The 16,972-nt window shown below is 32.7% G+C and overlaps 1 protein-coding gene and 1 long non-coding RNA gene across 8 annotated transcripts in view; one reads left to right on the forward strand and one right to left on the reverse strand.

The window, feature by feature from the left end:
• Positions 1–16,972, reverse strand: part of Pde9 (phosphodiesterase 9) — a 265,907-nt gene that overhangs the window by 215,857 nt on the left and 33,078 nt on the right. The gene's annotated exons all lie outside the window — the stretch shown is intronic.
• LOC116430903 (uncharacterized) lies at positions 5,421–8,957 on the forward strand. The gene is made up of 3 exons (XR_004235822.1): positions 5,421–5,525; positions 8,763–8,816; positions 8,908–8,957. It is a non-coding gene; the product is annotated as an uncharacterized LOC116430903 (long non-coding RNA).

The following is a 16,972-nucleotide window of genomic DNA, read 5'->3' on the forward strand; positions in this document are numbered from 1 at the left end:
TACGGTAACCACGAGTACCTAACAGTAGTTTTAGTGTTAAGTACTTGATGTTTTTGTAAATACTACATGTTATGCGTAGGAATGTTAAGTATTTAATGGCAAATTTAGTAAATACTGTTTATACTTAATATTTTAGTCTTCATACTTATAGACCCGAGTAGTTACTTACAAAATCCCTAGTAAAAGCTAACATTTCTTTTATACATACGATCCATTGAACGAGTTAGGCTATTTTGATCCAAATTTCTAGAGATTTTATCGAACTGCTCAGCATTTGACGTGTAACTGAAATTTGTTTTATACCAAAGAGGAGATCAACCTGTCGTCGAGAAAAATTGATGAGTAAGGGTCTGAATTGAACTACATAGCTCTGGCCACTCCACAAAAGTGTTCGTCTTTCAAGGGCGTAAACTAGATTGATTTTATTAAATCCCAACTTCATAAACCATAGAGAGCAGGCTTGGTTTACAAATTTGTATTGAATACCATTAGTTACAATAAAATAATACAACATATATTATGTAAAAATATGAATCTGCTAATGTGAACTTTGAAATATCAATGATCTCGTATATCTCAACATTCTCTTTAACATATTCACATTTCCGGAAAGTCTGCAAAATGAAATATATATTTTCAAATGGAAAAAAAAACTAAAAGAAAGTGATGTCGTTTTGCAAACGAAGGAATAAAAAATATCAAGATCTATCGTCGGTTATTAACACTAGATTTGTATTTACATATTTATAGTTACATATTTATTTAACTGCATCTATCAAAGCGATTCGGATATTTACCAAATAATGTTTATACAATTCAGTATGACTCAAATTGACTCGTTCCGCAAATCTAATTTTAATAAATGAAACTTTTAAGTATGATTTACGGTTTACAATCGCAGCCATATCGTATCCATAATTTAACTTTTTTATTTGATCTCTTCTTCCCCTACCCTCAGTTCATATTTCATCTGTTCAATTTTTTACGATTTTCCATCACGTATTACGAAATTCTTTCTCGCGTTTTACGTGAGTTACATTTTTTAAATATTTCTATACCAGACTTTTGATTTACTATCTTGACTTTCACCTCCTCTACATTTCTCCAACTATTCCGGTTTTAGTACCGTCCTTATATACCTGCATATCTTATTACATGTACTTTGCTTTCTGCATTCTAGTTCTTTCTGCGTGTTTCACTCCCTCGGTACCTGAGTTACGTTTATATCACGCCACCTTATCGTTCTGACTCCGGTTGACTACACTCGTTTCTCTTCACGTATAGTTCTCATTCTTGGCTGCTTCTAGTCACACTGCTGTTTTTCTTTTTCCCTTAAAGTATTTTCAAACGCATCTCTTCTGAATATACTTTTCAACCCTTTGCCCTATAATATCGTGTCAGAGTCATGGCGAAGATTTCAGATAAAATTTAATACTAGATTTACGCACATTTACTGTACAGTTTGTTCTATCTCTCTTAACAAAATTGATATTCATTCACTTAAATCTTGGAAATTAGAGGTTTAACAGTGTACAATTAGGATATATATTTATGTAATTGAATCAATGAAAATCAACCCAGACATTTACTAAATAATGTTTATTCAAATTCGATATGAGTCAAATTGACTCGTTTCGTAAATCTAGTGTTAACAAACATAAATGTCACTTAATTACTTCAAGTCCAAATTAAATATTATTCTTCTACTATCAATTATAATACTTTAGGGTAAACGTACATTTAAAATAAGTGTAGAATTTGTTCTTTTTCTTAAAGAATTAGGAAACAATGAAATATTTATGTCGATTTCAGTTTGAAAAGAAATCATAGTGCAAAGGGTTAAAAAAGTTACCACAGTACATGTGAATTTTTTTAACGTCTGTTTAAATGATCAACGATGTATCAAACAAATCGACGTTTCTCCTATGTTGTACAAATACTGTTAATTTCATTGAAACAAGTATTCCTTCTATTCGTAAAAAATTATGTAAAACAATCGCAATTAGGTTATTTTAATAAATTGCCTAATAGATTTCTTGTACAAATTCCAAAAGTATATTTATAAAAATTTCGATTGGCTTATACTTTAAAATGCACGTAAGTAAATCAATTTATTTAAAAATTTCTCAGACAAATGTGTGTACCTTTTTATTAGTTGTACAAAAAGAAACAAAAATGAATAATTTTTATCTGTCTGATAATTAGACATAAGAATAACATATACAAAATAAGACAGGGTTAACTGGAAGCCATTCTAAGCTACAAAGTAGGAATTACGTATAATACATAAATAATAAAGTAAAAATATGCCTGATTGTTTGTTTTTGTACCGTTAATAAGGAATTGTAGTGTACCGTTAATAAGAAATAATATAATTGTACCGGTAATAAGGAAACGATAGTTTCATTGCCATTGTAAACAGATGGCATTTGAAGTTAAACATAATATAGAATTCATTATACCTTGCCCTGCGATTCATTTTAGCCTATATTAATTGGATCATAGTACTATGTCAAATCCGTTATGCGGCTAACATTGATGTTTCATTTGCCTAACGAGCGACGTATTACTTTCAACGTGCAGTGCACATTTCGATATACATTCCCTATTAGACAAATCGATAATAATATGCAATCCTTTGTATGTTCAAATTGAAAATCAATTCACGAGGTAAACGACGTAGTTAAGCGAATAAATAAGTGATTTAAGTACATGCAAAAATGAACATCCGTTTTTGTTAACAACCAATAACATTTAAGCATCGAATAATTAATAAAGTACCATTATTTTTATTTTTTTTTAATGGAAACGATAAAATTTCCAAAATGTTTCTTATCGAAGAATTTATATGCACAAGAAATAATTTTTAATTGCAAAATCGTGTCAAATTAAATTTCTAATAATTTATATGCTAATTTTCAGTAAATGGATTCATACAGATTTGCATGCTGGTATAATTCCTCTATTTTCCGCGAACATCTCACTACTACTTCATTTATTAATTAGTCTCCGCAGTAAATGAAGGAGACACTGATAACACATAAATCTCAACGTGATAATAAATTTCGAGAGTGACACTTTAAAGCCCGGTTGAGCATCCTGTTAATAATCAAGAAGTTCCGGTCGTAATTTTTCAAGTGGAAACAAGCGATATTAGTGAAATGATGGATCAAATTACTACAGGTATAGTGAACAAGAAGCTTAGTCTCTCATAGAATAAATATAAAATCGATGGAATATCGATTAAAAGACTTTTTAGGAATACTTTTTCAATGAACATAATAGCATGCTTTTGACTAATTATAAAACCAGGGAGTTTCATATTTTCATATAAATTCCTTATTGCCATAAATAGACTCATGATGTTCAGAACTGATAACCAATATACTTAACTTCAAATTCCATATGTTAATAGGTTAAGTACAATAAAACGAAAATGTTATAATAATAAGTTAAATTTTTATATCATAATTTTTTCTAATTATCCCGTGTTACTCGTAATGAATAAACATGTTTTAAAAGAAAATAAACGTATGTTTGATGAATCTTTTCCTTTCTTTCTACTGTATAAAAATACGAATTTAAAGATACATTAATTAGATCTATTACAAATACTTATAACACGTAAAACACAGTACGTTTCTCTACATTTGATGCAATCTTATCTTAATGCCTTTTGTGAAGTAAGGAAACAATATTAGTATATAAAGTAATAAAGTATAAGTTGTAGAAACAATATTTATATGTATATATTTATGGCTTGAAATCTGTTTAACAGTAACAAATAAAATCAATCAAAATAAGTTCATAAATATGAGTATTGCATGGTTTCGTAATATAAGACATAATTATTAATAATTAATTATTAATACTTAATTCTCAATATTTAAACACAGATCCGAAATTAGATTCCATCGCGTATAAATTTTCTATAGATAGTGTGTCCTCACCATTATCCAAAAAATTACACAGCACATCGCAACAATCCATTTCGAAAGTACCGCAACCAATAAATTACTCCTCAGATTAAATCATCAGATTTCATATTGAAAAATGATCACGAGGAAAGGCTAACCCCATTTGCAATACAACGTCAACAGCACGCGCGCGAAATACGAACATTTTGAGTTATTACAGTCGACTGCTCCGTGTGTACAAGTGCGCGTACTTAGAGACGCGATCAGTTTTCTTAAAGGATTAATGAAACGACGTTCCGTAATAGCAAGCGCATTAATATTTAATTGCGGCACGAAATTCCCGACGGCCTGCGTGGCGTTAAGCGGCTACAGCAGACACTCACGTTTCGCCTTCGATTAATTCCAGTAATCTAACAAACCGTGCATTAACCATTCTAGTTAAAGTTGCTCTCGCAAACAAGAATTATTCAGCTAAACAAGCACCTCTGTTTCCATTAAGTCCGCCTAAGGGTACCTATATATATATAAGTAAATACATATATCGACTCGCACGCGCCGACAGAGTGTGCCTACATACGCGTGTGCGATCCCTTGCCGCCAAGGGAGCAAAGGGCAAATCTAAGTTCTCTGAGTTAACAGCCACCTATAATCTAGTTATTTATAATTCAGAAGTGTGGGACTATACATATCCTGCGTGGCCTTACATTCTACAAGACATACCAAGATCATCACCTCTTAATTATAATTGTACTTCGAAAATCTATAACATTGGAAATATTCATTACATTGCAAAAATACGTAATGTACTACTATTCCTTTAGCTACTTAACCAGTTAACTGTGTTTGACAAAATGATACTAATTCTTTTAACGACGAATTCTGTATTTTTTGAGATAAACATGTGATTTTTCTTCTTCATTTTGCTTTGATTTTTTATTAAAATATATCTTAGGTGTATTCGTCCTGCGTTTGGCTAGTGCATGCTTTATTTTTTGATTTTATTGCGCGCAGAACGAGAGATTTTTCAAACTAAATTCCACAGTTAACAGATTAGCCCGTCGAATAATTGGCTGCTAAATAAAAGTAAACAAGTTGTAGCAATGATTTCTTTTACTGGACACAGCCACAGAAGGACAGACATCGTTGAAAGAATTAATATCATTTTAATCTTTAAGATAATGTGTAGACTCGTCAAACGCCAGTACGTTTAGTGTTCATTTCAAGACAAAACTGCAACCGCAATTTTCTTGCTCTCGAAATTCGGTCTATTCCAATTTGTAGAACCAACCCTCGAAATATGTGACACGCGTAGCGGAACACCCTGCACACGTGTATATGGTGGATCGTACTGGACTGCCGCTTATGCGCAACGTCCGTCAGAGGGTGCGTATAATTGGCAATGGAATATTATTATTGCACGACGTGACACGATGCTGACGAAGGGAATTAACAATCAGAGAGACAAAGAGAAGGACGGAGACAGAGAAGTAGAGGGGAATCGTTGTCCATACGAGGATGCAGTCGTGAGATTTGTGTGACTGCGTGCAAAGCTAACGATACATCGTGTGAAACACGTTAATGACGCGCTTCAGGGAAACGAAAATTTAAGTATGTTAGAATTATTATAATGACTGTTCCTACAACCTACTGAAACCTCCTTTCTCCCAATTAAGTTTATATAAAGTGACTAATAATAGGTTGTTCTATATTTGAAACAAGTGAAAAATAAAATTTGTTTGATTAAGACCTCATTTGTGATAAAACAGTTTCATCGTGCTAATAATAATAATTATTCGAAAAGTGTAAAGTAAAAGTGTAAGTGTATGTTTGATAAATTTTTAATCAAAGTACGTATCTCGAAATGAAAGTAGCTATTAAACGACAAAATTGTATTGCATATGTTTTACCAATTTTTGTTGGTGTCACAATTTTTGCTAATTATACATTAGCAAATACTCAACAAGTATTCAGCTACGATTTTATTAAAAAGAAGGTATTTAAAAAAGACACTTTAAAAAAGAATGGAAAAATCCTTTTTAAATATAACTAATAATGATTGTAAAGTATTCATTTAAAGTTTTATCTCCTGGAAAGAGGATATTTCACTGTAATTGTAAAATTTTTATATTTAATTTATATTTTTTTTAATGGCCGTTAGTAATTATAAAATGTACGTTTGGTGAAAAATATTCTTGGCGCATTTTCATGTAATATTTGCGTTCTAGTAGCAGTCAAAGTTCAAAGATCTGTTAACAATAGCACATTCTTCTACGCAAATGCATGCGAAGGAGGAACCATACAGGTGCACCAAGAGTTTGTCGTCATATCCTGTTCGACTGTTGCATTTTTCATTTTGCAAACACTATAACATTCGCAATGGAGTAATGAAATTGAAATGAATTTATATTTAGATTCAAATAAAAGTGGTACAAAGTTTCAACTTACATTAGAATACAGAAAATAATTAAAAGAAATAAAAAAACCAGTTTACCAAGATTTAGATCTTCTTTTACCTTTTAATACAACACTTTTAGTTTCAAAATACTTCACTGAGAAAGTAAACCGAAATTAATGATCGATGGTATTGAGAAATACTTTTGTCAGAGTACAAATTATTCACAATTTTTTACCATAAAAATACATATTTGTCACGGTTTTCAAGATTTCTTCAATCCAGTGTACATTGCATCAAACTAAAGAAAATCTGTGAATTATAGTAAGTACACTGCGAATCTTCATATAAATTCAACTTTTTATAAATACCATTTTTAAAAACGTAACATTGCTGTAGAAAATGACTGTTCCTAAGAAAAATTGTAAAAAGCACTACACTTTGGATATTTCATATATTTATCGTATCGAATGCACTTTAATCTTGCACTTTCAAATTTTCCATAAATGCATAAGAATCCACAGTCTAGTAATGAGTGTCAATGAAAATTTATTTCAGCGTTATAAAACATTGACTTCGAAGTTCAAACATTTTTTACATTTTGCCTCGATTAATCCCCTCAGTTTGCTCTCGTTGGATGCCACGATATTTACATTGGGCGTTAGATACCCACGTAATTAACAATCCGGATATCTAAGTGATATGTACATACCCGGCTACCCGGATAGTGTCCGGATACGCGGGTAATATGGTTACATCAGAGCCATACGTGAGGTATTAACACTAAAGACATTGGGGCCAACCCAAATTTTGCAACTTTTATTTGAAATTTAAATTTTCTTCCGTTTAAGTGTAAAAGCCATATTTCAGCGATAACTCAACACTTTTGTGTATTTTGTTTCAATAATAAGATTAACACAAAAAATACAATTCCAAACTAATTAGAATTCTGTGTAGAACATTTTTGAGATGAAATGAAATTGAAAATTTTACTTAACTCGAAAAGTGAAATGTTACATGGGGGTTACTGCTCATTATAACGACTCGACAGACTCGGCTAGTGTATCATAGACCCTTCCTTCAGATTGAAAAATGAAAATAATTCAATAATTAAAAAGTGATTTATTATTTTCTAAAAATACAAAATTGAAGCAAGTTCTTTTTTCTTTGCTAACAGGTAATCAATTTTTGTACAAAATCGATATATTATTAGGTTTTTTTATATTCTAACTTCGCAAAAACGTTCTCTACATCACATTTTATTTAAAAAAAAAAAATAACTTTTGAAAAATATATAACAAAGATTCTTTTCCTAGGCATAGATTCGTTAAAACATAAAATCGAAAAATATTAATTTTCTGATGTAAAAGTGAATAGATAATTTGAATTTTGTCAATCAAAATAAATGTTACAGTAATTCCAAGAGTATCAAAGAATAAGATATCCCTGAAAGGGTAGCAACGCCATTGCGCCCTGAGACGCAGCGCGTCGATGCACCTGCAAGCTAACCGTACATCTCGTTCCTTGATGATCAATAACTTGAACCATTCTCGTTCGTCGCTATCAACCTGTCGAATCTTAGGTTAGTTTCCTCCATCTCCTGCGTCCAATCTATAGAAATTCTATTCCAGTTTGCCTCGAACAGTAAATACAGTAGTGATCACTTGTCAAGTAAACATCAAACATTTACTTGGATTGTTTATAAAGTAAAATCGAATTCTAATGTATACAAAGCTATCTACATCGTTGAGAATTTTAATTGAAAAGTATTGATTCATCATATTCCTTTTTTAACTACATACTTTTTAAATTGTCCATATCATGAAAGAAACGATTAAACATTTAAGATCCTAAAAGTGTATTCTGTTAGCTCTGATATCTGTTATAAATAGCTTTGATTGCAATTTGGTCATTCATTTATTAAATATCAATTTCTATTTCTACTTCGTAAGAAAGATGAGATTCAAAATAAACTTATACAAATCAATATCCTCTCTTTTAATCTTTTATCGATGTTGTAGGCGACTATTAACACTAGAACTGTTAACACTAGCACCAAAGGTTTAATACGATTACTATATAATCCTTATAAAAATTGTAACAATAAATTTTCTTTAGTTTCTTCATATATTCATATATTGGGTCATCCCACAAATAACGCGGTTTTTTATATTTCTTTTATATTTAAAAATAAAGATTAACAGGACTCTTAAAATTAGTTATAATGTATAGGTAGAAAATATATAGATAATGAAAAGGAATATATTTTAGATTAAAAACAGTTCTTCCCATTTATGTTTCAAAATAAAAGAAATATAAAAACCGCATTATTTATAGGATGACCTAATACTACTCAAGTGAAGCTATTAATTTTTCAATATACTCGAACGTTCGACACTTTCAAGGCATCAATAATTGCGAAATAAAAAAACTAAAACTCGACATTTTGACAGATGTGACAATTCAAGTGTTAACCCAATTACATTTTAGTCGTAAATATACATAACGTATGTATTAAACTAAAGTACAAAACTTTCTTATTAGCAAAGCTGATCAAGCTTCAAACAAACTATATCCGACCTGTATCACTCCATACAGGTAATTTTTGAGATACGGGAGGAAGAAGAAAGGGAAAGAAGGAAGGGAAGAGGTAGAAAGGCTGGAACCAGCATGTGGTCATGGTGCTCGTAAATTTCAGGGATGCCAGCGATGGGCACGTTTTTACGAGCACAGGAGCGTCGGATAAACGTGGCTCCTAATGTGGGCCTAAACCGATTTATGCGAATTAGAGGTCAGTCGTGGACAGATAATGGCCCCCTTCGGAAACCGAGCAATCCCCTACTCCACCTTCCAGTCTTCCCGCAGGTTTTACGGGGGAGATTAAATGTTATTAATGACTGCGACACCAGTGCACGTACAACATTTTGTTGACCCCTTCCACTCCCCTACAACATCATTGCTTACATATTAATTGTATTACGCAATGTTTCATATATTTTTTTTAAAGTAAATTACAAAGAACCTTTGTATGCTTCCTATTTTTTACACCTGTAATAAAATTTGAAAGCTTCCCGAAGGTTTAATCAACTTTATTGTTACTTTTGTGCTATATTTTTATCATTTATTTGTTTTTGATTGATGAAGTTTAATTGAATGATTTGTTTAATGTATTGAGTAGTTCAATTTTGTATGTTCAACTATCTAACTTAGTTTCACGTGTTTTTTAAGTGACTAATTTAATTCTATGTGTTTTTCGAGTATATAATTTAGAAATATAAAAGATATTACTTTTGAGTAGTATATAAGGTACATTAATTATGTATATAAAATTTCTGACTATAAATGTGTAATATCTTCGTTTGAGACAGATGCAGAGGATATACTAGTCTCAGTTAGTTCCATTTTATTAACCTTCATCCATCACTTAAAAAAAATTGCAACAAAAATTACAGGAAAATCCTGAGAGAAAGCAATGTAAGTCCTCAAATATAGTTTCAGATGAAGACGAAATTTTTCTTATAATTAAAAATTACAGAAACATTACTAATCGATTGGAAACATTTTGAAAGTGACAATGAGTCTAAACACGCCATAAATCAGATAACAATGTGAAGCATATCACTGTCACACAGTTTGACTCAAAGCTCATGCAAAAATCCTTATCACCGAGACTCAGATACATGTAGATGAGTACGAGAGATAACGTCGCAAAATGCAGAAATGTCAGCACGCGTTGAAATATTGCTATCGGCACTTGTCCCATCGTGCAAGTTAAGAGTAAAACATTTCTGTATTAATTTGTCAGTGACATGATTTTTACTATATTTACTAATCAACGAAATACAAAAATCGTTTAGACAAATAAGAAAACAGAATCAGCCAGGAAATTAAACTCAAACAGAAATTACAAGTTACCTCGTTATCTCCAGTTAAAGGATTAAAGGTCACAAAGGACTGAAAATTAAAAGACCTAAAAGTAAAGTAAAAATGTAAGAAACTTCCATCAAGGTTTCAATGTTCTTGCGTCCTATATAACCACGTTTACAAACGATGCATAACGTCTACAGTCTAATAATGAGAAGACAAGAGAACAAGAAGGAAACAATTCATTGCCTAATAAAGCGATTACGGAATCATGTTCTCTATAACAGCGTCTTGTATACTCGATCCAAAAGGACCCCTGAACTGTACCTTTTGAGTAATTATCCGACACTGATTCTTGTATACAGAGTGAGTCTCCTAAGATGACAACTTAAAATAACTTGTAAGTTATTCGTTGTACCAAAAAATGTTACAAACAAAAGTTATTTGATATCTAGGGGAATATACAGTGCTCTAACCTGTTTCTTATTGCCTTACTTTTTTAAGGAGATATTAAGGTCATCTTCAGGTGTTTAAATGGAATGTCATTATTCACATCAGTCATTCAATAATAATTATTCATTTTAAGTTCCACTTTACATAATATTTTTTTACGCAAAATTTGATGAATTATCCGAATTTGAGAAAAAATATTAGATATTCCGCTTAAAAAAACTGCAGATAACCCTAATATTTCGTTAAAGGAATAAAATAATAACAAACAAATTAGAGCACTATTTGTTAACGTCATTATAATTTCAAAATTACAAGGTATATTCGTTTTAATACAATTGTTAAAACTATTGAATACATTGTTAATTTGTATTTACAGACTGATATTTCTTAATTTTATGCTACATAAAATGCTGCGAAAAAAATCTGGCTTATCTGTTCTAAGCATAAACACAAACTAGAAAACTACTATCATTTTTCAATGATTACCATTTAACAAATTCTATTGAGTCGTGTAATATGAAATATCAGATTTCATTTACTCATAAATGTTTGTACTCCTGTTGTTGTTATTCCTTTGTGTTTCATAGAACCTTTTAAACATTTCCACTGTCAACTACCAGAGTAATTTTTTGCAAAAAGTTTTTCCAAATTGTACATCATAACTTTTCCTCGCATTATGTTTTGAAAACATGCCACCAACATTCGTATAATTCTCTTATATGAATTCAAACTTGAAAATAACGCTGTGAAAACAGCTTAAAAAATAAACAAAGCATTAAACAATTCTATGAATGAAATGACAGTTGCAACGTTAATTTATAACATTTCATTTCTCTCTCACTAATACTTCTTTTCAAAATGAGCCGCGTAAACCCGAAACAGTAGTTTACAACGATGTCTTTAAAATGTATTAATTCCAAGCATTCAGAATTGTTCAAAAAAGGAATATATTCATTATTCGTTGCCATACGCGTTAGCAAAAGTGTATAAAATCTAATAGAGCATATTTTCATTGAATGAAGGTCTTGTAGAAGATCAAATAAGGTTTTCTTTTACCGCAAAATCCGACAGTTCATATTACATGACCTAATATCAATATTAAAATGTTTGAATTAGGTGCTTCTCGCAAATCGAATCGGTCCACTTCAAAGTGTGACAGCCATAAATCTTGAATAATATCGCGGTGACCAGTTCTCAAACAGCTTGAACATTCAATAAACAACTCGAGCGACGAAACCTCCCGAAGGTAAACATTAGAAATATCGTTATGGAAATGGCCGGCAACGGAGTTTCTATAGCGTGTATCGCGACTGGAGTTCCCCATGTAACACAACGTATCGAGTTTGCGGAGTTTACTCGTGTCCCGATATACGTGGAACTCGGACTGCTTCCCAGTTCCTGAGAGCAATTACTCCTGTCTACCATAATTACGCGGCGTTGCACCGGCGTTACAAGGTACTCGAACGTCGCTAGATAAGGTCAGGACACGGTTGCCCCCCTTATCGTCCCTGTTCCTCTCTCTGTCCACCAGCCTTTCATACTCGTCCTTTTATAGGCCGGCGTATTGTATATGATGGCATCCCGATCGATGTAAAAGCAAAATGCATCAATAATAAATAAGCAACTTCTTATAACGTTACTAATTTAAGACTGATTTAATTAGCCGTTATGCTACTAAGTTCCTTCCTTATCTATTACATTGAATTACAGTTGCTTCTCATTACTTCGCCCATGTGAAAAGGTGCTGGCTTAAACGAATCGAAAAATATTGGAATATTAAATACTTATATAAACTTGATATTATAATTATACAATTGTATTTAAAAATCGAACAGCAGAATTATTAAAAAGGAACTGGTGAAAGTTTGCTTTGTACCTAACCCCTTGTCTTATGATTTATTTCTCAACTATGATCGATACAACTACTTTGCCAGTAATAATTTATTGAAAAGAGAGAAATTCTATGTATATTCTACGTCTATGTTTGCTCTAAAGTATAATTATCGGTAACAGAAGAATATTTAATTTGAATTCGTAAAAATTGAGTAATATTTGTGATTGTTAACCTCTTCACCTACAATGTCATGTCAGACTCGTGAGGAAAATTTCAAACTTCGAGAAATCTAATATTAGTTATTTATATTTGTGAAATATAAATTAAATGTTATTGTTCTATTATTAATCATTAATCTTTGAAGTAAACACAGACATGGAATAAACATAAAAATTGTGTCTCCTTCTAATAAATTATTAACGACAAAGTAGTTGCATCGGTCATAGCTAAGAAATTAATCATAGGGCAAGGGATTAAATTCACTTTCAAATCTTCACCGCGAATCTAACACGTCGCGTAAGGTAAAGAGTTAACAACTACTCGTGGGCAAGTAAAAATATTAAAAGCGTACCTCGTTTTATTTTTTAAAGTTTTTATTTCACAGAACATTATTCAATAACCTATACTATAAATTCGCACAAATCTACAATAATACTAAACACAAGTATAATATTGTAAGTTGTTAAAAAGATAAATGAAATAGTACAGCGTTCATAGGGTTTGATGCAACATTCCTGCCTAATAATCACACTTTATCGACTTCTTTATAATAGTATCGCTTCACCATATCACGGGGTCATCTCGCGGTAGACCGTTATTGTTTCCCTCTTGCCGATAATAACAGAGAAGGAACAATGTAAAAACAAGCAGTCGGCCAACGAAATGATCAAGGAATCATGTGCAGTGCTCCCTGTAATCACCATCGTTGACCACCAACCGTATTCAAATTTTACTCCTTTCATCAATTTACCTAAAGGCTGGGCTATGCGCATTGCTGCTAGTCATTTTCTACTCACAGAGTGTCAAATGTCTCCATAGCTCGTGTGTCGCGCAAGGGAACATAACTGAACCGTGTTTGGTCGTAACCAGGAACTAACAATCCAGGTTTATTCGACAAACGTGCTCTGGACTTGCGACCGGAGTTTATTCGTGACGCGATCATACGGTTAAAGCAAACTCGGCCGGACACTTTACTAGTAGCGCGGGTCCTCTGTACGTCAATACGGAATATGCCATTCAGAATATGACGGTGTAAACGTTAAGCTGTCTTCTGGAGGATATATAGTTTGCTGCAGAAGTCTTGGGAAAGTATGAGAAAAGTTACAAATTAGTTTGAACTAATTGTTACGTCGCAACAACATACATATACACATTTTCCGTATACACTGTAAAGCAGTTCGAAACAATCTTTAGGTCGTGCAGGTATAAGGCAAGGGGAGATTTCGAAAACTTGGAAATACCCAAACCGCTGCCTTCTGCAACTGGTTTTTTCTAACTATTGAGAAAACATTTTGTAATTCGCACCTCTATTGTGTAATGACACCCGACATTAGCTCAGGAATGTAACGCACCGAATGCATGGACTTTTCCCGCCCTTTTGAGTCCCTTTTGTTTCATTATGTTCGCGATCGTCCCGCGTGTAACACGGAACCATGTACTCAAGAATCTTTGTATCCAAATATATCGTTGTACTAAAATACGCATCTTGTTAATTATTATTCCACAATGATCAAAACCGTGAAGATGATTTTATGAAAAATTATAAAGCAGATCTGTGTATTTGTATGAATACATCAATGCGCACAGAGACGCATTGCCTAAGAATGCGCCGCAGCATCGTTAATAGCGTAAGTAGAAACAGAGTCTAATAGACAGACATACCGATCTCTTGAAGCTTGCATAGTTGGCTAATATGCAATGAACTTTTATACTTGTGGATCAAAGTCGTTTATAATATCCTTTTGCAATTTACTGTTTCTTTTAAAATCATTTTCTGTGGAATATGTCTGTTTTTACGCTGTAAATTAGAACACTACGTGATAGTTCTTATACGCGGTCTTAATTTACGCGATCTGACTTTAGCAATATCGAATAAAATGTACTTTTATTTTCTGAAATACCATTACCATTTCTTTCGTTTGGATATGTGAAATCTGTATTTCTGAAACTTACACCAGCTTTCCAATATTTTGTTTTTTTTTCACTCAACGACTATCTACACGATTTTCATTTGTGTAAAACGTCCAGGTGGAACGGATCGCCGCGTAAATCGAGGGTCAGGTGTATTAGAGAAGTGAAAACTTTGCCGGTCGCGAATGTGTTAACACATTCTTGTCATGATTAACTTGTGTTTGCACTTGCATTAGCTGTTTCAATTTTTGAAACGCAAGACAATATAGAATGTTGCAAAAGCAAAATATTCAAAGTTATATAAAATACATGTCCAAAGAATCATTTCAATTCATTATGTATAAATAAAGTATACTGACGTTTATTTAGATTGTTTCACTTTCACATTTAATTACGGAATAATAACCGGTGACATGGGATAGCTTCTGCATAAAATTACGGGTCGCGAATATGTTAAGAGCAGTACATTATCTAACTCGAACCCGCAGCAGCGCGAAGGATAAAACGGGATGGAAAGAGGATTCGTCGGTACAACGAAGCCACGGAAAAGAAAATACCGGTAGAAGGATAGAAAGCAATAAGAAAAGGCGGAGCTAAAAGGGGAGACGGATAAGAAAGAGAACAAGTCGTCGCGGAGAAGGACGAGAAGAAGGACACGGCGGAGGAGGTCGACACGTGATGCTGGATGAGGATGAGAGCCGAGAGGAATGCAAGAATGCATCCGGCGCACCTGCTTCAAGGCATCGGCTCAAACCGAGACGGCCTGGACCACGGTTACAGAGAATCCTTGTCCAGCGTGTGGGTGACGCTTGCACGAGCGTATCCTGTGATAGAAAAATCTTAGGCACGGATCCAAAAGAGACGGTGATCCGAAGGCCGCGCCGCACAATGCGGCCGCCTGTGGAGAAAACCCTAAAATTCGAATATTCATATAACGAAAATTGATGGTTACCAATGTGTTACTAAGTAATCCTTGCTATACAAAATTATTTTCATTTGAGATATAAAAATTTTGTGCAAATAAATTCCATGTCTCTATTTATATATCGTTGAAATCGAAATGCAAAATATTCAGTAATTAACATAAGCCTACAAAACGTGGAACGTCCGAGAACGTTATGGTTTTCGTGGTTTTCCATTCTGTGAACCTTATATTTTAACATCTTGGTCGATTTGTGTGCCACAATTTGCCACGCTGTTTTTTATTTAACATTTTACAGCTACTCCGACGTAAAAAAAATATTGTATAAGTTCAAACGTCGGCATTGTCGCAGCGGTGAGGCTGTGGAATTTTGGAAGAACAAAGACGTAAAGTTCTCTCATCCTCTTTTTGTAAGATAAAAAGACTTTGATTCTCTGTTACTCCAAAGCAATCGCAGTGGCGCCGCAACGGGATCCTGTCCGTCGTGTACATTGGTTCTAAGTTCATCGGAAAAGAATTTATCAGAAGTTTACATTGCACCAGGTTTGTTGAGACGAAGAATTCTTATATTCTACACGCTTTCATCAGTGTACTTTTTTCGATTACGCGAGCACGGCCGCGTATGCTTGTATAGTTAATATTTATTAACCCATTATATATTATATAATTAATTGAGATCATATATTATTACCCATTGTGTTATTATTATTTATTATTTTCTATGTAATGTAACCTATTCTATATAGATATGCAGCTTTTTATATAAATATATATGTATATATACATAATTAATTATTTAATATTTATTCATTTATTATATACTTTATAACTGATTATTATAATATCATATTTTGTCAAAAAAATGCAATATATAGGTGTTTTTAATTTTGACTGGCCAAAACGACCAAATCAACCACTGTGCGGCGATGTGAGCGATGCGACGTACTGTTTTTATTCTTCCGACCCCGCTATTCATTTGTGCTTTAGATTTATGTTACGCTTGTACTCTGGAACACGTGTTATGCGTTCCTCAAGATTTTACCTGTTGACTGTGGAATTTAATCTCAGAAATCTCTGATAATGCTCGCAATGAAATGGAATAATGAAGTGTATACTCGTCTAACGTAGGCCAAATGCGCCTATAATATATTCTAACAAAAAGCTAAAGCAACACGAAGAAGAATTACATGTTTATCTGAAAAAATCAATAATTTATCGTTGAAAGAATTAGTATCATTTTGATTTTAAAGTGACGTGTATTCTCGTCGAACGCAATTAATTGGTTAAAATAGATTACATAGTTATGTGAAGCCAGCGACGTTTCTTCCTTTCTCATTCAATAAAGTTTCAAACATGAAATCAATATATTAGAAATGAAATGTTCTTCGTGAACAACGGTTTTGACGTTTTTCATTCTGTTCGCCAAAAAGTGGGAAATTTTGGTTTATTGTTTACTGTTG

The sequence above is a fragment of the Nomia melanderi genome, chromosome 5 (genome assembly GCF_051020985.1).
Source record: "Nomia melanderi isolate GNS246 chromosome 5, iyNomMela1, whole genome shotgun sequence".
NCBI lineage: Eukaryota > Metazoa > Arthropoda > Insecta > Hymenoptera > Halictidae > Nomia > Nomia melanderi.